Below are 21,603 nucleotides of genomic sequence, written 5' to 3' on the forward strand. Positions count from 1 at the left end.
GGCAGGAGTCAAATCTGTTCAATTCATATACTGATGAAGAGGATTGGAAGGTTTAAAAAAAATATATAGGCAGATAACTTTTTTCCCCTTTTCATAAGTTTTTTTCTTTTTTTTTTAACAGGGTCTCACTCTGTCACCCAGGCTAAAGTGCAGTGGTGCAATCATGGCTTACTGCAGCCTCGACCTTCTGGGCTTAAGCAATCCTCCCATCTCAGCCTCTTGAGTAGCTAGGACCATAAGTGCCCACCACCACACCTGGCTAATTTTTTTTTCTTTTTTGAGACAGGGCCTCACTTTGTCGCCCAGGCTGGAGTGCACAATCTTGGCTCACTGCAACCTCTGTCTCCTGGGCTCAAATCATCCTCCAACCTCAGCCTCCCAAGTAGCTGGGACTACAGGCGCGTGCCACCACGCCAGGCTAATTTTTGTACTTTTTGTAGAGACCGGGTTTCACCATGTTGCCCAGGCTGGTCTCAAACTCCTGGACTCAAGCAATCCACCCACCTTGGCCTCCCAAAGTGCTGGGATTACAGGCATGAGCCACAATGCCTGGCCACACCTGGATAATTTTTCACATTTTTTGTGGAGACGGGGGCTCACTATGTTGCCCAGGGTGGTCTCAAACTCCTGGGCTCAGCAATCCTGTCTCAGCCTCCCAAAGTGCTGGGATTACAGGCATGACCCACTGCACTCGGCTCCTTTTCATAAGTTTTTGAGTCAACACTTCTTCTCCCTCTTTATTTTTTTTCTTTCTTTTTTTTTTTTTTTTTTTGGAGATGAGGTCTTGAGATCACTGCAACTTCTAACTCCTGGACTCAAGCGATCTTCCTACCTCAGCCTCCCAAGTAACTGCAACTACATGTGTGCAACACTGTGCCCAGCTAATTATTTGTTAAATTTTTTAGAGACGGGGGCTAATTATTTTTAATTTTTTTTTTCTAGAGACAGGGTCTCACTGTGTTGCCCAGGCTGGTCTCAAACTCCTGGTCTCAAGCGATCCTCTCACGCTTAACTTTTAAATAATTCTTATCAATTTTCTTTCAATATCTTATTGACCAGTTCCAATTATTTTTAAAAGCATTGAAAATTGTGTATAATCAATTTATAAAGACTATATTTTTTTTCTTACCATAAGGTATCTTATTTGCTGTTGTTGGTAAAAGTCTTAATTTAGGCAAAGTAAAAAATATTTGTCCGTCAATGATCTGACTTCCTAGTCAGCTTTCTGAGTACGTGACTGTAACATTTATTGAATTCTGTGTGTTTTTTCCTTCTTCTTTCTATTACTAACCAGTGACTCTATCCTCCCATGTACATGTGAACTCATAGACTGTGATATCATACTGGGCTGTCTGACAACACTATCATTCATTCTTATTTAAAAAGTTCATGAATATCCCAGTGTGCTAGGCACTGTGCTAGGTAATGAAATGAAAAAGCATCAAACTGTCAGTTTAGTGGAAAAGATAGTCCAGAAAATAAATGATCACGGTACAATGTTATAGTAAAGATAGAACAGAGAGTTGGAAGCTAGTACAAAAGAGGAAAAACAGGGGAAACAGACTTCTAACTCAGACAGGGGTGGGGAGGATAGAAGAGTCAAGAAAGGCTTCTCAGAAGTAAATGGTCTTAGCAGCAGAAAATTGTGAATTCTAGTAACTTTTTAACTTTTTACATCAAAGCAGTTCCAATGGGGACTTTTTTTTCTTTTTCTTTTTTTTTTTTTTTTTTGAGACGGAGTCTTGCTCTGTCGCCAGGTTGGAGTGCAGTGGCACGATCTTGCCTCACTGCAACCTCTGCCTCCCGGGTTCAAGTGATTCTCCTGTCTCAGCCTCCTTAGTAGCTGAGACTACAGGCACCCACCATCACGCCCAGCTAATTTTTGTATTTTTAGTAGAGATGGGGTTTCACCATGTTGGCCAGGATGGTCTTGATCTCTTGACCTCATGATCCACCCACTTCGGCCTCCCAAAGTGCTGGGATTACAGGCGTGAGCCACCGCACCTGGTTTTTTTTTTTTTTTTTTTTTTTTTTTTTTTTTTTTTTTTTTTTTAGACAGAGTCTCACTTGTGTCACCCAGGCTGGAGTGCAGTGGAATGATCTCAGTTCACTGCAGCCTCTGACTCCCGGGTTCAAGCAATTCTCATGCCTCAGTCTCCCGAGTAGCTGGTATTACAGGCGTGCGTCACCAAGCCCGGCTAATTTTTGTATTTTTAGTAGAGACAGTTTTTCACCGTGTTGCCCAGGTTGGTCTCGAACTCCTGAGCTCAAGCAAGATCTACCCGCCTCGGCCTCCCAAAGTGCTGGGATAACAGGCGTGAGCCACCGCGCCTGGCCTACCCAATGGAGACTATTTTTAAAAGATAGTTTCGGCTGGGTGCGGTGGCTCACACCTGCAATCCCAGCACTTTGAGAGGCTGAGGCAGGCGGTTCACAAGGTCAGGAGATCGAGACCATCCTGGCCAAGATGGTGAAACTTCTTCTCTACTAAAAATGGAAAAATTAGCTGGGCATGGTGGCACGTGCCTGTAGTCCCAGCTACTCGGGAGGCTGAGGCAGGAGAATCGTTTGAACCCGGGAGGCGGAGGTTGCAGTGGGCCAAGATCGCGTCACAGCACTTCAGCCTGGGCGACAGAATGAGACTCCATCTCAGAAAAAAAAAAAAAAAGATAGTTTCTGGACTCACAAAAATCTTTTTTTTGTCCTAGCAGAATTCCCATTTTCCTTCCTTCCTTCCTTCCTTCCTTCCTTCCTTCCTTGCTTCCTTCCTTTCTTCCTTCCTTCCTTCCTTCCATTCCCTCCCTCCCTCCCTCTCTCTCTCTTTCTTTTTTCTTTTTTTTTCCTGAGACAGGGTCTCACTCTTTCGCCCAGGCTGGAGTACAGTGGTGCAATCTCGGCTCACTGCAACCTCCGCCTCCTGGGTTCAAGCGATTCTCCAGCCTCAGCCTCCCGAATGTCTAGGATTACAGGCACCCACCACGACGCCTGACTAATTTTCTTTTGTATTTTTGGTAGAGATGGGGTTTCACCATGTTGGCCAGGCTGGTCTCGGACTCCTGATCTCAAGTGATCCGCCTGCCTTGGCCTCCCAAAATGCTGGGATTACAGGTGTGAGCCACTGTGCCCAGGCCAGTTTTCCCATGTTCTAAACATTCCTTTTAATACTTTTCAGGAAAGGGACAAACTGAGCAAACTAAAACTACAGAGTTAATTAGAGTATGTTAGAAAATCTGTTTTCATCCTTGGGATTTTATTAAAACTACTTCCCATTTCATCCAAGCTAAATAAGAGATATAGTGCTAGTTTCTTCTTCTTCTTCTCCTTCTCCTTCTCCTTCTTCTGACAGAGTCTGGCTCTGTCACCCAGACTGGAATGCAGTGGTGCGATCTCAGCTCACTGCAACCTCTGCTTCCCGAGTTCAAGCCATTCTCTTGCCTCAGCCTCCCGAGTGGCTGGGATTATGGGCACCCACCACCATGCCTGGCTAATTTTTGTATTTTTAGTAGAGACGGGGTTTTGCCATGTTGGCCAGGCTAGTCTCGAACTTCTGACCTCAGGTGATCCATCCGCCTCGGCCTCCCAAAGTGCTGGGATTACAGGCATGAGCCACCACGCCCAACTTAATTTCCTCTTCTTAATGTTTACCAGACTCTCAGTCTGACATTTAGAAGATCCCAACTCACATAATTGCTACTCATCAACATTTATATAGTTTAAGAATAATTTCAAGGTAGTGAAAAAAAGATTTGGGCAAGATAACTGATGCCACAAGAAAAAAGTGTCAGTAAAAGAATAACATTTCCTAAATCTTACAGAAGAAAATGGTTAATATCATATAGATGGCCAATACCTAAGCAGTTCCAACAGTCCCTGGATTTATAAGAGTAGGATCTCTTTCCTACTTTCCACTCTTCCTCTCCCCTGGTTTTGAACAAAGTGAACAAAAGTTAGGGGTAATTCTAGATAAAATCTTCCTTCAGAGATGCTCTGCTAGGCTTGGTATAATTCCCACTTCCTCACCTCCCCCACCACATACATCCAGCTGCACAGTACGTTCTTAGATTTCTTACATTCAGGATAAGAAAGTGAATTGGGGAGGAAGACATCTCTTTATCACTTCCTTCTTTCTTTCTTTCTCTTTCTTTCTTTCTTTCTTTCTCTCTCTTTCTTTCTTTTTTTTGACAGAGTTTCACTCTTGTTGCCCAGGCTGGAGCACAATGGCAATGGCATGATCTCAGCTCACCACAACCACCACCCCCCAGTTTCAAGCGATTCTCCTGCCTCAGCCTCCCAAGTAGCTGGGTTACAGGCATGGGCCGCCATGCCTGGCTAATTTTGTATTTTTAGTAGAGATGGTGTTTCTCCATGTTGGTCAGGCTGGTCTCGAACTCCTGACCTCAGGTGATCTGCCCACCTCAGCCTCCAAAAGTGCTGGGATTACAGGCATGAGCCACTGTGCCCAGCCTTTATCACTTCTTTCATATATTCCCTAATTATCACAATGCTCAGAATGGCACCTAATAAATAGTAATTCACTCTGAGACAGGGAAAATTTCAGGATTTGTAGGCTCTAACGTCTATACAATGTGGACTGGGTCCTCTGAAGAAAAATGACACTGATTATTAATGTAAAATTTCCAGGGCCTTTCCTAGGGTGTGTACAGGACCCATACAAGCAAAGGGCTCTCAAGTTTATATTTCATTAATTATATTATAAAATTACCTGTCCAGGGGTATTCAGAATATTATCTCTTGAAGAGTCAGGATCTAAATTCACAAAGGCTACCTGTTTTTCATATACCGATTGGCTACAAAATGTCTACATGACAGCACATTATACAGACAAAGGACTAAGAAGACCATATTCTCCTAGCAGAGCTGCCAATCTGCCACAACTTATTAAAAACCTCAATGGGAACAGAGAAATCAATAGGTGCAAGCTCATAAAAGCCAATAAAAAATTAGCTATTAATACTACTGTGGGCACACTGCCTATGGGGTAGCCCTGCTCCATAAGGAGCAGCATAAAAAATTAGCTAATGGGGCCAGATGTACACAAAACAAAATTCCTAATGTAACCTGTACTGACTTGTTAGTAATAAGCAGAGGCAACTACACAATCAAGCATTCAGATGACCAGAGGCACAAATTTAGTCAAACTCTTAAAAAGTTTGGCAAGAGAAAGAAATAAAGGGAATTCAAATTGGAAAAAGGAAAGTCAGATTGTCCCTCTTTGCAGACGACATGATCTTATATACAGAAAAATCTAAAGACTCCACTAAAAAAAAAAAGCTTGGAACTGATTCTTAGAGCAAATTCAAGGTCAGGTGCAGTGGCTCATGCCTGTAATCCCAGCACTTTGGGAGGCTGAGGCACCTGGATCACTTGAGTCCAGGAGTTCAAGACCAGCCTGGGCAACATGGCAAAACCCTGTCTCTACAAAAAAATGCAAAAGTTAGCCAGACATGGTGGCACATGCCTGTAGTCCCAGCTACTTGGGAGGCTGAGGAAGGAAGATCATTTGAGCCCAGGATGCAGAGGTTGCAGTGAGCCAAGAAGATGGCCCCATTGCATTCCAGCCTGGGTGACAGAGCAAGACCCTGTCTTAAAAAAAAAAAAAAAAAAAAAAAGGAACAAATTCAGTAAAGTTACAGCATATGAAATCAACATACAAAAATCAGTAGCATTTTTTTTTTTTTTTTTTGAGACGGAGTCTTGCTCTGTGCCCCAGGCTGGAGTGCAGTGGCGCGATCTCGGCTCACTGCAAGCTCGGCCTCCCGGGTTCACGCCATTCTCCTGCCTCAGCCTCCCGAGTAGCTGGGACTATAGGCGCCCGCCAACACACCCGGCTAATTTTTTGTATTTTTAGTAGAGACGGGTTTTCACTGTGTTAGCCAGGATGGTCTCGATCTCCTGACCTCGTGATCCGCCTGCCTCGGCCAATCAGTAGCATTTTTATATGCCAATAATGAACTATTTGAAAAAGAACTAAGAAAGCAATCCCATTTACCATAGCTACAAAAAATAATATCTAGGAATAAATTTAACCAAGGTAGAGAAAGATCTATACAATGAAAACCACAAAACACTGATAAAAGAAATTGAAGAGGACACCAAAACATGGAAAAACATCCCATATTCATGGATTGAAAGAATTAATATTGTGAAAATAATTGTACTACCCAAAACAATCTACAGATTCAGTGCAATCCCTATGAAAATACCAATGACATTTTTCACAAAAATAGGAAAAAAATCCCAAAATTCGTATGAAGCCACAAAAGATCCAAAATAACCAAAGTGATATTAAGCAAAAAGAACAAAGCTGGAGATATCACACTACCTGACATCCAAATTTCCTACAAAGCTATAGAAACCAAAACAGCATGGCCCTGACATAAAAACAGACACATAGACCAACAGAACAGAATAGAGAACACAGAGATAAATCTATGCATTTACAGCCAAGTCATCTTTGACAGAGGTGTCAAAAACATACATTGGGGAAAGTACAGCCTATTCAATAAATGGTGCTGGGAAAACTGGATATACATATGTAGAAGAATGAAACTAGACCCTTATCTCTCACCATATTAAAAAAAATCAGGCCGGGCACAGTGATTCACGCCTGTAATCCCAGCACTTTGGGAGGCCAAGGCAGGCGGATCACCTGAGCTCAGGATTTCGAGACCAGCCTGGCCAACATGGTGAAACCCCGTCTCTACTAAAAAGTAAAGTACAGGCTGGGCATGGTAGCTCACACCTGTAATCCTAGCACTTTGGGAAGCCGAGGTGGGTGGATCACTTGAGGTTAGGAGTTCGAAATCTGGCTGGCCAACATGGCAAAAACCCGTCTCTACTAAAAATACAAAAATTAGCTGGGCATGGTGGTGGGTGCCTGTAATCCCAGCTACTCAGGAGGCTGAGGCAGGAGAATTGCTTAAGCCTGGGAGGCAGAGGTTGCAGTGAGCCGAGATCGAGCCATTGCACTCCAGCCTGGGTGACAGAGCGAGACTCCATCTCAAAACAAACAAACAAACAAACAAACAAACAAAACAGCCTGGTGTGGTGGTGCAAACCTGTAATCCCAGCTATTCTGGAGGCTGAGGCAGGAGAATGGCTTGAACCGGGAGGCAGAGGCTGCAGTGAGCCAAGATCCTGCCACTGCACTCCAGCCTGGGCGACAGAGAGAGACCCTGTCTCACGAAAAAAAAAAAAAAAGAAAAAATGAAAGATAGAAATGAAGTTTTCTCAAAACTCCCTAAATTGAAAAAAGGTCCAAATAGAATTCCAGGCTGGGCACAGTGGTTCACGCCTGTAAGTCCAGCACTTTGGGAGGCTGAGGCCGGAGGATCACCTGAACCCAGGAGTTTAAGACCAGCCTGGGCAACATAGGGAGCCCCTGTCTCGACAAATAATAAAAAAAATGAATTAGCCAGGCATGGTGGCATGCACCTGTGGTCCCAGCTACTCGGGAGGCTGAGGTGGGAGGATCGCTTGAGCACAGGAGGTCGAGGCTGCAGTGAGCAGTGATCACATCACTGCACTCCAGCCTGGGTGACAGAGTGATACCCTGTCTCAAAATAAAACACACAGAATTCCAAGACTCTTTACGTGCATCGTATGCAGCAGTGGCTCCATCATGGTGTTCTGGTAACCTTGCATATATCCACATAGGACACAGCTGAATCAAAGTCTTGGCAGAACACCTTGTGATCTTTCTGGAACACTAGGGGACGGGAGGTTTGTGAGGAGCTACAACAAAGCCATTTCCCACTCACCTCCCTATCTTCCCTGGAAGATATCAGCCTGGAAAGCTGTCATCAGGTAGTTTCTTTTTTTATTTGAGTTTTTTCGTTTGTTTGTTTGTTTTTTGAGACAGAGTCTCACTCTGTTGCCCAGGTTGGAGTGCAGCGGTGAGATCTTGGCTCGCTGCAGCCTCTGCCTCCTGGGTTCAAGCGATTCTCGTGCCTCAGCCTCCTGAGGAGCTGGGATCACAGGCACCTGCCACTATGCCTGGCTAATTTTCTTATTTTTAGTAGAGAGCGTTTTGCCATGTTGGCCAGGCTGGTCTTGAACTCCTGTCCTCAAGTGATCCACCTGCCTTGGGCTCCCAAAGTGCTGTGATTACAGGCATGAGCCACCATGCCTGGCCAACATAGTTTCTTATAGCCTTCTGGATTTTGATGAAGCAGCTTTCTGTCTCACCCACTTAGGGCACAGCTGCAGGCCATAAAAATCACTTTGCTGCAGTCTGGAATGGGCCCCTCAGTGACAGGGTGTCATATCATTTGTGTTGTAGTCATTTGGCTCTTTGTTTTAGTGTTGCCCTGCTCAAAGGCCATGGGGAGCTGGCACCCTTGGCAACCCTTCCTTTCACTGTCTTTGTGAGTAATAAACTGTCTGAATCTAAAAAGTGCTTGTTGTAGAGTCTGTCAGGCCTAGACTTGCCTTGTGCTTGACATACATTTCCCCTGCTCTCCAGGTGGGTAGAAAGGCCAAGAACTTGCGGGAAGAGAGAGTGTGGAAAAGTTTTCCTGGGGCAAATCAGAGTGTGTCCTCCAATTTTCAGAACCAGAGCACCCTTATTTTCTTCCCCCAAACCTACCTCCACTCACAGTCCTTTAATGTTTTTATATTGGTGGGATTTGATTAAAAAGAGCAGCAAATAAATAGGCAAATGACATGAACAAACAATTGACAATCATGGAAATGCAAAGAACTATTAAATACTTAAAATATTTAATATATTTAATCGCACTAGTGATGAAAATGTGAAGACTAAAATTAACAAAGTGCTGGCTAGAGTCAGGGAGCAAGTAGGTACCACCTTTCAGGAAAGCGAATTGGCAATATGTAGAAAGAGCTTTAAAAACGTTTATTCCTGGCTGGGCGCAGTGGCTCATGCCTGTAATCCCAGCACTTTGGGAGGCCGAGACAGGTGGATCACCTGAAGTCAGGAGTTCGAGACCAGCCTGACCAATATGGTGAAACCCTGACTCTACTAAAAATGCAAAAGTTAGCCGGGTGTGGTGGCGGGTGCCTGTAATCCCAGCTACTTGGGAGGCTGACGCAGGAGAATCGCTTGAACATGGGAGGTGGAGGTTGCAGTGAGCTGAGATCGCGCCATTGCACTCCAGCCTGAGCAACAAGAGTGAGACTCCATCGCAAAAAAAAAAAAAAAAAAAAAAAGATTTTTGACTATAGTCATCCTGTTATGGTAGCAAATACTAAGTCTTATTCTAACTATTTTTTGTTGGATGCATATATATTTAAAATTGTTATATCCTCTTGCTGAATTGACCCCTTTATCATTATATAGTGACCTTCTTTTTCTTTTCTTATAAGTTTTGTCTTGATATCTATTTTGTCTGATAGAAGTACAGCAACTCCTGCTCTTTTTTTGTTTCCATTGACATGGAATATATTTTCCCGTCCCTTTATTTTCAGTCTATGTGTGTCTTTATAGGTGAAGCATGTTTCTTGTAGGCAATAGATCATTGAGTCTTGTTTTTTAATCCATTCATACACTCTATGTCCTTTGATTGGATAGTTTTGTCCTTTACGTTCAATGCTATTATTGATAAGTAAGGATTTACTCCTGCCATTTCGTTATTTGTTTTCTAGCTGTTTTGTGTCCTTCTCTTTCCTTCCTTCCTTCCTGTCTTCTTTTTTAGTAAAGGTGAGTTTCTTTGGTGGTATGATTCAGTTTCTTATTTTTTATTTTTTACATATTCATTGCATGTTTTTGATTTGAGGTTACCATGAGGCTTGTAAATACTATCTTATAACCCATGATTTTTACCTGATAACAACAACACTGCATAAACAAACAAACAAAAAGAAAACTAACAAAAACTCTACAGTTCAACTTCATCCCCTCATTTTTTAACTTTTTGTTGTTTCTATTTATATCTTATTGTACTGTCTATGTCTTGAAAAGTTACTGTAGTTATTATTTTTGATTGGTTCATCATTTAGTCTTTCTACTTAGGATAAGAGTAGTTTACATACCACAGTTACAGTGTTATAGTGTTTTTCTGTGTACTTACTATTAAATATTACCAGTGATTTTTTTACCTTCAGATGAGCTCTTATTGCTCACTAATGTCCTTTTGTTCTTGATCAAAATACTCCCTTTAGCTTTTCTCGTAGGACAGGTCTGGCATTGAAAAAAATCCCTCAGCTTTTCTTTGTCTGGGGAAGTTTTTATTTCTCCTTCATGTTTGAAGAATATTTTCACCAGATAAACTACTCTAGGGTAAAAGTTTTTTTTTTCCCTCAGCACTTTATATCATGCCACTCTCTCCTGGCCTGTAGGGTTTCCACTGAAAAGTCTGCTTCCAGATGTATTGGAGCTCCATTGTATGTTATTTGTTTCTTTTCTCCTGTTGCCTTTAGGGTCGTTTATCCTTGATCTTTGGGAGTTTGATTATTAAATGCCTTGGGGTAGTCTTCTTTGGGTTAAATCTGCTTGGTGTTCTATAACCTTCTTGTACTTGGATATCGGTATCTTTCTCTAGGCTTGGAATGTTCTCTGTTATTATCCCTTTGGGTAAATTCTCTATCCCTATCTCTTTCTCTACCTCCTCTTTAAGTCCAATAGCTCTTAGATTTGCCCTTTTGAGGCTATTTTCTAGATCTTGTAGGTGTGCATCACTGTTTTTTATTCTTTTTTCTTCTGTCTCCTCATATAGCCTGTCTTCAAGCTCACTAATTCTTTCTTCTGCTTGATCAATTCTGCTATTAAAAGACTCCTGCATTCTTCAATATGCCAATTGCATTTTTCAGCTCCAGAATTTCTACTTGATTCTTTTAAATTATTTCAATATCTTTGTTAAACTTATCTGGTAGAATTCTGAATTCCTACTCTGTGTTATCTTGATTCTCTTAGTTTCCTTAGAATTGGTCCCTGGTTCCTTATTTCATTCATTTGGTGAGGTCATGTTTTCCTGGATGGTCTTGATGTTTGTGGATGTTTGTCTGTGTCCGGGCATTGAAGCATTAGGTGTTTCTTACAGTCTTTGCAGTCTGGGCTTGTTTCTACCTGTCCTTCTTAGGAAGGCTGTCCAGGTGTTTGAAAGGACTTGGGTGTTATGATCTAAGCTGTATCTGCACTAGGAGATACACCCCCAGCCCAAAAATGCTGTGGTTCTTGCAGACTCATAGAGGTACTGCCTTGATGTTCTCAGATAAGATCTGGAAGATTTCTCTGGATTACCAGGCAGAGACTTTTATCTTCTCACAAATAGAGTCTCTCTCTCCTCTCTCTCTCTCTCTCTGTTCTGAGCTGCTTGGAGCTGGGGGTGGGGTGACACAAGCACCCCTGTGGCCACCATCACTGGGATTGCTCTGGGTCAGACCTGAAGCCGGCACAACACAACACTGGGTCTTGCCCAAGGCCCTCTGTAACCACCACCTGGTTACCATCTATGTTCACTCAAGGCCCTGAGGCTCTACAATCAGCAGGTGGCAAAGCCAGCCAGGCATGTGTCCTTTCTTTCTGGGCAGTAAGTTCCCCCAGGCCCTGGGTAGGTCCATAGGTGCTATCTGGGAGCCAGAGACTGGAGTCAAAAACCTTAGAAATCTACCTGGTGTTTTAGTGTACTGTGGCTGAGCTGGCACTCAAACTGCAAGACAAAGTCCTTCCCACTCTTCCCTCCCCTTTCCACAGGCAGAGGAGGCTCACCCCATGGCCACCACCATCACAGGCCCACAGGGAGTACTGCCAAGCTACTGATGATGCTTCCTTAAGGCCCAGGGGCTCTTCAGTCAACTCTTGGTGAATGCTGTCTGGACTGGGACTCACTCTTCAGGGTAGTGGGTTCCCCTCTGGCCCAGGCCAGGTCCAGAAATGCCATCTAAGAGCCAAGGCCTGAAATTGGGGACCCAAAGGAGCCCACTTCGTGCTCTATCCAAGATGGTACATAAGGTGCAAGACAAAGTCCTCTTTCCTTTTCCCTCCACTTTTCTCAAGTAGGAGTCTCTCCCTAAGCTACTATAGCTGGGACTGTATTGAGTCTCACCTAAAACTGGCAAGTCTCAGAGTCTCACCCAAGGCCCATGGTGTACAGCCTGGGTATTGCTGCTTGTTATTCAGGGCCCAGGGGCTCTTTAGTCAGCAGGTGACAGGTCCTGCCAGGACTGGGTCCTTCCTTCAAGGCAGCAGGTTCCCCTCTGGCCCAGGATGTGTCTAGAAATGTTGTCTGGGAGGTAGGGCCTGGAAAGGGGTCCTTGTGACCCTGACCAGTGCCCTATCCTACTGTGGCTGAGCTAGTATCCAAGATGCAAGACAAAGTACAAAGTCCTCTTTTCTCTCTCCTCTCCTCAAGCAGATGGAAGGGGTCTCTTTTTAAGCTGTGAGCTCTGCAGCCTGGGGTAGGAATAGGGGTGGCACAAGCACTCCCTTGGCCATCCTGGCTATTGTCTCAGTAGGCTGTGTGCTCCCCCTGTCCACTGGCTCTGAGCCCAGTTCAGCACTAGGACTTGCCTAGGAGTTGCAGTCCTTGTGGCCTAGACTGCCTTTCGAGTTTATTTAGGGCCCCATAGTACTCTAGCCCACAGTGATGAGGCTTGGAAGAATTCAAGTTCCAACTGCTGGGATGGGCATTTCCCCTCTGGCTAGAGCTGGTTTAAATATTTTCTCTGTTAGTGGGCATCAGCTGATTTCAGCCTGTTTTGGCTTTCTGCTGTGACAGGGCACCACTGAGTTCAATGCAATGTCTCGCAATTGCTGTGCTCTCGCTCTCCCAAGCACCTAGCATGGCCACTGCCAGGGGATGGGGAAGGGGTGGCATCGGCAGTGCAAAACTGTCTCCTACCTTCTTCAGTGCCTCTTTCAATGATATTAAGTTAATACCAAGTAGCGTGAGTGCTCACCTGATTTTTGTTTTTTATGAACGTGCTTTTTCTGTGTGTTGATAGTTGTTAAATTAGTTTCCTTGTGGCAAGAGGAGAGGGAGAAAATTTGTGGAGCCATCTGTTCTGCAATCTTGCTCTGTCCCACTCCCTAGTAACAATTTTGAAACCAGGTACAAGAATAATAAGAAAAACTACTATTTATTGACCTCTTGGTGTGGCAAACACAATTCCAAGTTATCAAATCATTTAGTTCTCCTAAACAGTCTATGAGGAGGGACTCTTATTATTCCAGTTTTGCAGATGAGGAAATTGAAACCCAGAGAATAACTTGCCCAAGGTTGCATAGTAAGTGGGTAAGCTGGGCTCTGATCTCTGGCAGATGGCTCTGAGCTTGTTCTAAACCACTACATAGGCTGCCTCCAGCAAGAACTAGAAAGTGGAGTAAGGTCCCTACTGCTCTTGTTTCCAATGGTCCTCAGAGTGGCTTTTGAAGCCTGGTCCTGGCCAGTAATATGGACATTTGTCCTCTCAGCAAGGATGCTCATTATCAGATGGGTCCCCCTACAGACCTAGATGATGTCACTCCCATAGCCTCAAAGGTTATGGCCCTGTGGTTCACAGTCGCATGCTGAGCAAATCCCCTCTACCGGAACACCACACCAGGATGGCTTTGTCTTGGGAGGCCTCTAGCGTCAGCCTTATCAACCCTTACCCCTAGTGCTGGGCTGGGGTTTCCCATCCCAATTTCTCCTTTCCTCCCAGTAAATTCCTTTTTGGGATCATTGACATCCTTTCCTTCCAGTAAATCTTAATTGGAGCCACCCAGATCCAGAGTGACAAGGTTCTCTAACCATCCATCTCAGGGAGCTGCACACCAAGGAGTATTAAGAGAGTTCTAACTTTGACAAGCCACAGAAAGGTTTCTCACATCCTTGTCTCAGAAAAATGGAAAGCTGTTATGACTTTCCCAACATTGCCATAATGTTGGGCGGCTACTAGTATGAAGTCAAGAAGGTGTGACAGGAAGCTTCTGACATCCTCTTGCATAAAATCAACACACTGGCTGGGTGCAGTGGCTCATGCTTGTAGTCCCAGCAATTTGGGAGGCTGAGATGGGGGAATCACTTAAGCCCAGGATTTTGAGACCAGTCTGGGCAACATAGCAAGACCTTGTCTCTACTAAAAGTAAAAAATTATCTGGGCTTGGTAGCACATGCCTGTAGACCCAGCTACTTGGGAGACTGAGGTAGAACGATTGCTTGAGCCCAGGAATTTGAGGTGGCAGTGAACTGTGATAATGCTACTGCACTCCAACCTGGGTGACAGAGTACAATCCTGTCTCTAAAAAATAATTACAATGAAGTAAAATAAACAAAATAAACACTCTTGCAAGTTGGTATATATAGGCTGAATTGTGCCCCCGTCCCAACCCAATTCATATTTGAAAGTCCTAACTCCAACTGCCTTGGAATATGACTGTTATTTGGAGATAGAGCATTTAAAATGAGGTAAAATGAGGTCACATGGGTGGGCCCTGATCCAGTCTGACCAGTGTCCTTATAAGAAGAGGAAGGTAACACACAGACATGCATGCACACAAAGGAAAGACCATGAGGACAAAGTGAGAAGGTGGCGATCTTCAAGCCACGGAGAGAGGGCTTAGAAGCACCCAAACCTGCTGGCACCTTGATCTTGGACTTTCCAGCCTCTGGAACCATAAGAAAATAAATTTCTGTTGTTTAAGTCACTCAAGTCTATGGTATTCTGTTATGGCAGCCCTAGCAAACTAATGAACAAAGGAAAAGCATAGATGATGATACTACAGGTACAAGCCAATGACATGCATTCCTGAGAGTCAGTGTATATAGAAGTAGAGAGAGGGCATTGGAGCTGGGCAGCCCATGCCTGTGTTGCCTCCAAAGCCTCCTTTTCCCCACCTTCCTACCTTCCTGTCCACAGTCTCAGAAGGGGAGGAGGCAATGGGAGGCCTGTGATTACTGCCTCAACCGCCCAGATACTTTTCTCTCACAGTGGATTGATGGGGTTTGTGTGTGTGTCTACACTCACTGACAGTACTATCTTATTCCACCTCTGCCTTTCCAAGTTCAGAAAATCCTAAACTTCCGGTATATGTTGGTCAATTAGCTATTTCTATTTCATCTTATTAAAGCACTCTCTAGTAAATGTAAAATGGAGAATTTTAGCCTGCTCAGTTATCTAAACTGAGGTCTGAAAAATGCTATTGAACTTTTTAATCTTGGTAGATTTATTTTGAACAACAGCAAAAGGCAGACTATGTTGTTATTCGGACTGGCAAGACCCAGAAGATGTGGGTGGACCAGCCCCAGGACTCATCATTTATTTATTTTTATTCTTATTTTTTTCGAGATGGAGTCTCACTCTGTCTCCCAGCAGGCTGGAGTGCAGTGGCACGATCTCAGCTCACTGCAACCTCTACCTCCCAGGCTCAAGTGATTCTCCTGCCTCAGCCTCCCAAGTAGCTGGGATTATAGGCTCCCACCACCATGCCCTGCTAATTTTTGTATTTTTAACAGAGACGGAGTTTTGCCATGTTGGCCAGGCTGGTCTTGAACTCCTGACCTCAAGTGATCTGCCCACCTTGGCCTCCCAAAGTGCTGGGATTACAGGTGTGAGCTACCGTGCCCGGCCCATCATTGATTGTTAATAGCCAAACCTGTCCCAACCTCTCTGAAGTGTTTGCAGAAGGAAGAAGATTTTAGGGAAAAGGAGCCAAGTCAGCATACCCCAGTTTAGAGCCAGCTCTTCTGTGAATCAATATTCCATGTACCAAAGTGTTTCTATTTGGCTTCCATTTAGTTGGCATTGCAGTTATGATAGTAGCCAGATTCCTTTCCTGGGTGGCCAGAAAAACTCCCTTTATAGAATCTAGAAAAGAAGTATTTGATATATTTTCTCCCTTTGTAGATTTGTTGGTGCATTGTCACTTTGAGTCAGAAAAAGAGAATTGAGCAAACTTAATATGATTGTCTATAATCAAAATAATCTAAGTTTAATTTTCACCCCATTGTTGGTTTGAAGTGTAGGGGATCTAATTTGACTTATCTTCTAAATGTGTAGTACAATAGCGCTGTTCATTTCCTATTCCCTGGAATTCTACCAAGAGGATAAGGTTTTTTTTCTCCTTTTATGGTTCTTATCAGCATTAGAAAATAAGCAGAAAATGTTATTGGATTAAATATTGTAATCATAATAACAAAAAAGTCCCTTCATGCATTGTTTATGAGCATAGGGAAAGCTCCTTCCAAATACATTATTGAAGCATTTGCCTTGGACTTCTATTGGAGGTTAGAGTGGGAGGAATCTAAGATGACAGGAGAGACAGCAGGCGTTTGTGGCTCTTCATCCTAGTGCCCCACTGTTATTATGCTTAAGCTACTCTCCACTTGTCTGTTTGTTTCTATCTGACTACCATTTACCTTCTCACTCTATGTCTTTTCAGTACCTCATAGCTTTTTTTTTTTCTTTTTTTTTTTGAGATGGAGTTTCACCCTTGTTGCCTAGTCTGGAGTGCAATGGCGTGATCTCGGCTCACTGCAACCTCCAGCCTCCCAGATTCAAGTGATTCTCCTGCCTCAGCCTCCTGAGTTGCTGGGATTACAGGCACCCACCACCACTCCCTGCTAATTTTTTTGTATTTTTACTAAAGACCAGGTTTCACCATGTTGACCAGGCCGGTCTCGAACTCCTGACCTCAGGTGATCCGCCCACCTCGGCCTCCCAAAGTGCCGGGATTACAGGCATGAGCCACTGCACCCGGCCTCATAGCTTCTTTTATTCCTACGTTCTGTTCTCTCATAATTTCTCCCTACACATGGCCCATCATAGACACTAGTCATCCAATTTTTTTGGCATTTCCCAATGAAATGCCTGAGCACGGATTGTGACTCAGCTAATCTCTTCTCTGCAGGCAAAATCATAGATTACACACGTGTCTATGGATTTGGTGCTTTTGGGCCAGACCTTCAGTTTAGAGTGACATGTGTGGCTAGTAAGACATCTTGAGAAAATGGTACAAGCCTAATGGCTGTCTCTTGAGTAAGAGCTGTGGGTGGGGCCTACAGTATACTTCACTTGTGGATACAAAGTCCTCTGCCTCCCTATACTCAATTAACTGGCTGATTTCATTACTGGTTATTACATATATCTTATTTGCTTGCATTCAATAAAGTGTCTCAGAAATTTGGGGGCTACTTGAAAGGTTAAGAATGAGTAGGGACTGTGACTGGCAACAAGAAAATTTCCCTTTGACTCTGGATATGACTTTTCTGAAGACGAGGCTTATGTAATAACCACATAATATCCTTAAGCTTTGGTATAGACAGAAGTGTGCCTCTTTCCAGGTCCACAAACCCCTGAGGACTTCACCTCTATTCTTCTATGGTGCATGTTTTCACCACAGATAAAATCTGTAAACTTCTGTTTGTATTGTAAGATGATGATTATTATTATTATTATCATTTGAGGCAGGGTCACACTCTCTTGCCCAAGCTGGAGTGCAGTGGCACGATCATGGCTCACTGCCGCCTCCACTTCCTGGGCTCAAGCAATCCTCCCACCTCAGCCTCCTGAGTAGCTGGGACCACAGGTGTGCACCACCATGCCTGGCTAATCTTTTAAAAAACAATTTTTGTAGAGATGGGGTCTCCCTGTGTTGCCCATACTGGTCTGGGCTCAAGCAGTCCCCCTGCCTTGGCCTCCCAAAGTGCTGCAATTACAGGTGTGAGCCACCACACCCAACCCATAAAATTGTAATTAAAGATATATAGTAAAATATTGGACCAGATGTCAGCAGAGCTTAACAATTGTAGGAACAGTAATTCAGTTGTTTTTTGGTGGTGTGTGTGTGTGTGTGTGTGTGTGTGTGTTTAGTAAGGAATCACCAAAGTTTACCTCTTGAATTTATTAACAAAATAGTTGATCACCTACTATGTGCCAAGTACTGTTCTGGGTACTGGGGGTATAATAGTGAACTTGTAGATAACCTCTTGCTCTCACAGACCTAGTGATATAAACAAATATGAGGGCCAAGCACAGTGGCTCACCCCTGCAATCCCAGCACTTTGGGAGGCCAAGACTGGTAGATCGCTTGAGCTCAGGAGTTTGAGACCAGCCTGGGCAACAGAGCAAAACCCCATCTCTACAAAAAATACAAAAATTAGCCAGGCATGGTGGTGTGCACCTGTAGTCCCAGCTACTTGGGAGGCTGAGGTGCGAGGATCACTTGAGCCTGGGAGGCAGAGGTTGCACTGAGCCGAGATCCTGCCATTGCACTCCAGCCTGGGCAACAGAGAGAGACTGTATCTCAAAAACAAACAAAACAAAACAAACAAACAAAACCTAATATGAATAATGTCAGATGGTAAATTCTGTGGTATTATAAATAATCTCTAAAGATAGCCGTGGCTATCATCAGTTCTTTCCCTTCCTGCACATGCATGCTGTTCCTTCTGCCAAGTGGTAGAATATATTTTCTCTCTTCTTCTATGAGCTGGGCTTGTTTCCTTCCTTGACCAAGAGCATGTTGCAGAAGTGTTGCTATATCAGTTCTGGGCCCACCTCTGTAAAAGTCTGGCAATTTCCACTTCATCTAAGAGAGAAGCCAGCCACCATGTAAGATACCCAACTACTCCGAGACCACCTCGCTGTGAGGAATGAGGAATTCCAAGCTAGCTACATGGAGAGTCCTTTATGCAGGAGATGTGAGGAGCTCAGATACAGCAAAAGTGAGACCCAATGCATGTGAGGCTCACTCTCAGCCATTAAATCCATCCCAACTGAGGCCCCAAGATGCTTGAACTTTTTTTTTCTTTTTTTTTTTTTGAGACGGAATCTTACTCTGTCGCCCAGGCTGGAGTGCAGTGGCCCGATCTTGGCTCACTGCAACCCCCGCCTCCCGGGTTCAAGTGATTCTCTTGCCTTAGCCTCCCTAGTGGCTGGGATTACAAGTGCCCACCACTCCTGGCTAATTTTTGTATTTTTAGTAGAGACAGGGTTTTGCCATGTTAGCCAGGCTGGTCTCAAACTCCTGACCTCAGGTGATCCGCTGCCTCGGCCTCCCAAAGTGCTAGGATTACAGGCGTGAGCCACCGCTCCCGGCCTCAGGATGCCTGAACACCTATCCCACAAAATTGTGAGTAAAATGGTTGTTATTTAAAACCACTAAGTTTTGGGATGGCTTGTTAGGCAACAATAGCTAACTGGGACAAATGCTAAGGAAAAAAATAAATGAGGGCAAAGAAAGACAGACAGGTAAGGGTACTATTTTAGAGGGAATGATCAGGGAAGGCCTGTCTGATAAGGAATGAGTCATTTGAGCAGAAACCTAAGGGCAATGAGTGACCAGGCTATTTGGCTATCTGGAACAAGTGCATTCCAGGCAGAAGAGAGAGCAAATATTGACGCTGAAAGGCAGGAAATGTTTGGCATAGTCTAAGAACAACAAAAAAGCCAGTGTGGATAGAGCACAGTGGGCAAAAAGAAGACTGGCAGGAGATCAAGGCAGAGGAGTAGCAGCACCAGATCAGGGAGGAGAATGATAAAGACTCTGAGTTTGACTCAGGAATTTTTTAGCAGAGGTGTGACATGATCTGATTTGCACGTAAAAGCCTTGCTTTGATGCGAAGACCAGCATATGGGGAAGGCAAGAAAGAAAGCAGGGCAACCAGTTAGCATGCTATTCCACTAATTCAAGTTAAGAGTTGCTATTAGGTTGGACCAGGAAGGTAGCTGTGGAAATGATGAGAAGTGGTTGGATTTTGGTTTTATTGTGAAGGTAGTACCAACAAGAAGTCCTGATAGATTAGATTGGGATATGAGAAAAAGAGAAGAATCAAAGATAATCTAAGCACCTAGCAGAATAAGGTTTCTATTTACTGAGATGAGTAAGAATGAAGGAGCAAGTTCGAACAGAAAAGTTGAATTTGGTTCTGTAAGTGTTTAGTTTGAGGTGTCTACTAGACAACTAAGGTAGTTGAATATGTGAATCTGGGGTTCGAGAGAATGGTCATAGTTGAAGATATTTATTTGAGAGCTACTTATGATGGCAATTAAAGTCACAGCATTTGATGAGACTAGATAGAGATGAACACAGCTACAGAAAAAAAGAGGTCTCAAGAGAGAGCCACGGGGAATATGAACAAGGACCAAAACCAAAAACCTAGGCTGGCTGTCTGGGTTTTCTTCAAATTGATGGGAGTGATAGGGTGGAATGTTCCACCCTATCACTCACATTAATTTTAAAAATGGGAGTGGATCTCATCTGTAATCCCAGGTCTTTGGGAGGCTGAGGCAGATAGATCACTTGAGCTCAGGAGTTTGAGACAAGCCTGGGCAACGTGGCAAAACCCCACCCCTACGAAAAATACAAAAAACAGCCAGGCATGGTGGCGCGTGCCTGTAGTCCCAGCTACTCGGGAGGCTGAGGCAGGAGAATCTCTTGAGCCCAGGAGGTGGAGTTTGCAGTGAGCCAAGATCGTGCCACTGCACTCCAGCCTGGGTGACAGAGTGAGACCCTATCTCAAAAAACAAAAACGAAAACAAAACAAACATACAAAAAGCCTATACAAATTTGATAAAGCACCCATCAGAAGACTCTGAAATGTGAAGAAAAAAAGGCTGAATGATTGGGAACCTTGAGAATTAAGAAACAATCCAGAGGTGACTTTCCTGTTTATTTGTTTTGTTTTGTCTCCTATATACAATAGCCGGCTCCCTGGAGAAGCCCACATTCCAGAAATCTCAGTGAGCACAGACCAAAAAAATGCCCCAAGAAAAGCCCACTTTCCTTTGCCAAAAAATCAGGAAAAGGGTGGCTCAGCAGGACAGAAACATTTTGATTATACCTGCCTTATTCCAGGTGAACACCACAAGTAAAGCCTCACTCCTCTCTCCCAACTAGAAAGTGGAAAGAGGATTACTGAGAAAAGGGAGCTAAAGAAAGTGATCTTTAAAATCTGTGTATGAAATCCTTGGCAGACCTCTGAACAACTCGTGTGTGAAACTGACTAGAAATAACACAACAAAAAGCTTCAGGACTGAACAATGGTCTGGAACATCACCCAGGTTTCAGATTGACCTGTGGGTAGCACACATATGAGCAGACCAAAATAGTATTGCAAAGCCTTTGAAAACTAAATGTGTATTTGGACCACAGCCCACAAAAGTAGGCTGATAGGCTTTGGCTGTGTCCCCACCCAAATCTCTTCTTGAATTAGCTCCCATAATTCCCATGTGTTGTAGGAGGGGCCTGGTGGGAGATAATTGAATCAGGGGGGCAGTTTCCCCCTAACTGTTCTTGTGCTAGTGAATAAGTCTCACAAGATCTGATGGTTTTATAAGGAGTTTCCCCTTTTGCTTGGCTCACATTCTCTCTTGCCCCCTGCCATGTAAGACGTGCCTTTTGCCTTCTGCCATGATTATGAGGCCTCCCATGCCATGTGGAACTGTGAATCCATTAAACCTCCTTTTCTTTATAAATTACCCAGTCTTGAGTATGTCTTTATCAGCAGTGTGAAAATGGACTAATACATAGGCCAAGATATGTGTTCTTAACCTAAACAGGTTGACTGCCTGATATAATAGATTTGAATAAGAACCAAAGTCTCATAAAATAATACTCAAACTGTCTAGGATATAATAAAAATGACCCATCATACCAAGAATTACGAGAATCTCAGCCTGAATGAGAAATGACAACCAACA

Source organism: Nomascus leucogenys, chromosome X, assembly GCF_006542625.1.
Source record: "Nomascus leucogenys isolate Asia chromosome X, Asia_NLE_v1, whole genome shotgun sequence".
NCBI lineage: Eukaryota > Metazoa > Chordata > Mammalia > Primates > Hylobatidae > Nomascus > Nomascus leucogenys.